Raw genomic sequence first — 3,341 nt, forward strand, 5'->3', positions numbered from 1 at the left:
TTTAAAAAGTCTAAGTAGATGAGTTCTCCTAAAACCTTATTTCAAGTTGCCAGACCTTTAAGCATTCCCTGTAATAGTATGCCCACATTTGGCTAGCTCATAGTTAATAATCTGCCTAAACACTGAAAGAGGAGTTGCTGTATTTACTTGTATTAACTTTGAAGACAGTGTTTGAATGCATGCACGTATTCATACATCACCTCATCATGACTGGAATGGCTTGTTTAAAGGCTGTGAGGTTACAAATACCTATCCAGGATAGAGTGAGCAAATCAGAACTTTAACTTACTACAGTTTGCCACACTGGAAACTAATTTCATCAATATGCTTTACAACATTTGTTGTTTGTTTTCCTCCAATTTTCAAGTATCAAAAAGTCCTAATGCAGGCTACCAAATAGGTTTATCCTTAAAGTATTTTTGGATGAATCGATGGTTCCGGTTAAGTTGTATCACACCTGTGTCCCAAGGTTTGCCTTTAGCCCAAGTTCAGTAACTTTGTCAAAACAATTGATACATTGAGCCAACAGGACATCAAAATAAAAAGTTATCTAAAGTTAACATTAACAAACAAATAATCCTCAGTCACAAAATTATAAATGCAGTTTGGGATGGAGGTAAGCAGGAGGGGAATTAATCCGAACAATGGCAATTAAGTCTTCAAACCACCTTCTGAACAAGGTTGTTAATTGTTCTTTTCATTTCTTCTTGTAGAACCTTGAGCTCCCTTAAAAAAAATAGTGGAGAATCACAGCTGGTAATATAGTATGAGTTCTTCAAGCTATACAAGGTATCATCTGGCTAAATTACATATGGTTTCCATAGTAACTTGTTTGGCAGCGTGACCTACTGCAAAGCAGGCTCAGTTACCCACCAGTCAACCCCCTGGGAGTTATAATTTCCTCCATATCTATTAGTGTTGCAAAAGCCTCCATAGCCACCTCCACCAAATCTTCTGCTGCTTGTGTGGCTGCTGCTGAAGCTGGAACTGCTGGCACCACTACTTTGTCAGTAGTCTCTGGCTCCAAATCCTCCACTAAATCTGCTACTTTTAGAACGTCCACAATTACTACCCTGGTAATGGTGTTCATAAACCATGTTTTCTAACCAAGATGGCACTTCTTGTTTAGTTTCAACAAGAAGAAGATGCAACAAATCCTTAGTGATATTTATGTTCCTCTCATTCAAGAATGAGGTGGCCAGGCCAAGGTTTCCTACACGTCTTGTATGGCCAATGCCATATACATATTCTTCAATATCACTTGGCAAATCAAAATTGATAACATGTTTCACATTTGAAATGTCCAGTCCTCTTGCTGCTACTGCTGTAGCCACTAGCATTGGGCTTTTTCCTGAGGGTAACTGGTGAAGGGCCTCTTCCCTATCCCTCTGAGAATGGTGTCCATAGATACTGGTACGTGACTATCCTTCATGGTATAAGATATTCTCTAAAGAATAAAAACGCTTTTTGGTCTCCACAAACACTAAGGTTAGTGCATACTTGCCTAGGATCAAGTGGATGTCTTAGGAGGTCAAGCAGAAACAACTGCTTGTCTGATTCTTCCACCCAAACTACTTTCTTTGTGATGTTCTCAGAGGTACAGCCAACTCCTCCATAGAGACAAGAAGATACTAATATGCATCATCTGTATTTCCTTAGGTAAAGTAGCACTAAACATCATAGTGTGGTGGGCACCCTTTGGAGGCATAGTATCTTGTTCAACTTTTCTATGTATGTGAGGCTCAAACCCCATATCCAACATCTGATCAGCTTCTTCTAACACCAAGTATTCGCAAAAGTTTAATCCAATCTTTCCTGTTTCCATCATATCCACTAAATATCCTGGAGAGGCTAATAACAAGTGCCATCCACCTTCTAAGACTCAAATCTGCTGAACAATATCGGCACCACTATAAATCATGCAAGGAGGAACTCCAGATCAGTATGAAAATTTTCCTGCTTTCTCATTGATCTGTACTGCCAATTCTCTTCTTGGTGCTAATACCAAGAAGATTGGGTATTGTTTGCTGTGCCCCCACCTTTAATTTTCCCTCATGGCCCTCAAAGCCTCCTTTGGACCATCTGAATACATCTGACCCAAGATGGGCAAGAGAAATGCTGCAGTTTTCCAGACCCTGTTTGGGCACAAGCTGTCAAGTCTCTTTTTTATAATAGTAAGAGCATGATTTTGCACTGGAGTCAGGCGAGTATAATGAGTAACCTCCATGTTTCCCATGATAGTTTCTCCCATCTCAATATTACTGAAACTTTCAATAAGTGGAAGAAATTGCTGCCTGTTGCCTCAACTAGAATGTCATCGTATTTCTCAAAATTAATCCCAGTGTTGCCTCCAGAAAAGAGTTCTTGTTCCAAGCGTTCACTTGGGGGGAGTGGTTTTGACCAATCATCTTCATCTTATTTGTCACACCAGTGACTGTTCCCACCATGTTCTAAATTGCCAAAACCAATTCTGTCACCATAGCTGTCAGTGCCATCATAATCACTCCATCCACGATTATCAAACCTTCCCCTTGTTCCACTTTCATGATCACTGAAGAAGCTAGAATTAGCACTTGAATCATTAGGAGATTCAGAACTGCTCTATGTATCCTTATCTTTGCTAGAACACCACCCTAAACTGTCTTTATGGTGGAATCCTTTAGTACCTGCTCTGTTCCTTAACAAAGAAGGATATAGTGCCCTTTCCTAGCTGTACTTCCCCCACTCTGATTATCTGAAGAGGCCAGATCTAGGTCAGAAAACTGCTGCTCCAGCCAAAGTGCATTTTCCATCACCACATGACTCATCCCTGAAGAGTATCCAGGAGTCTTCCGCTGCTGAGCTAATATGTTTGTTTCACCATGAAGGCCCTCTCATGAAAGAACTGTGGCTCTATTTTATCTATCTTTAACAGAAAATATGTGTAAGATGGCAAAAAATCTATGTTGAGTTTAGTAAGAGTTGTTAAAAGTTAACATTTATTTTGTCAAATATAATTTATTATCTTTAATCAGCCTCACACCTCATGTTACCAACTTAAGCATTTAGTCAGTATTTTGAAAGTCATACATGGCTTCTTGAACACAACTTAATGAATTAGAGTATTATCTCAATCTTATAAATGAAGAAATTAGAAATTTTAAGCATCTTGCCCAAACTACAGTTTGCTACTCATGAAACTAAGCTTTGCATCCAGGTAGTTTGACTCTAGAGCCTACCCATGGCTTAAGTAGTTTCTGAGATCCAGCCACATGAACTTGAAGTAAATGCTATGTTTATCCATCTATGACTGTCATAACAACCCTAGGAAACAAACAATTATTTCGCGTTCTGATGTTTTA

General features: G+C 39.2%; 1 pseudogene; it reads right to left on the reverse strand.

Annotated features, from left to right (window-relative positions):
- Window positions 1-845: 845 nt before the first annotated feature.
- LOC108532823 (ATP-dependent RNA helicase DDX3X pseudogene) lies at window positions 846-2,807 on the reverse strand (annotated as a pseudogene).
- Between the last annotated feature and the right edge of the window lie 534 nt (window positions 2,808-3,341).

The sequence above is a fragment of the Rhinopithecus bieti genome, unplaced genomic scaffold (genome assembly GCF_001698545.2).
Source record: "Rhinopithecus bieti isolate Rb0 unplaced genomic scaffold, ASM169854v2 scaffold_9690, whole genome shotgun sequence".
Classification (NCBI taxonomy): domain Eukaryota; kingdom Metazoa; phylum Chordata; class Mammalia; order Primates; family Cercopithecidae; genus Rhinopithecus; species Rhinopithecus bieti.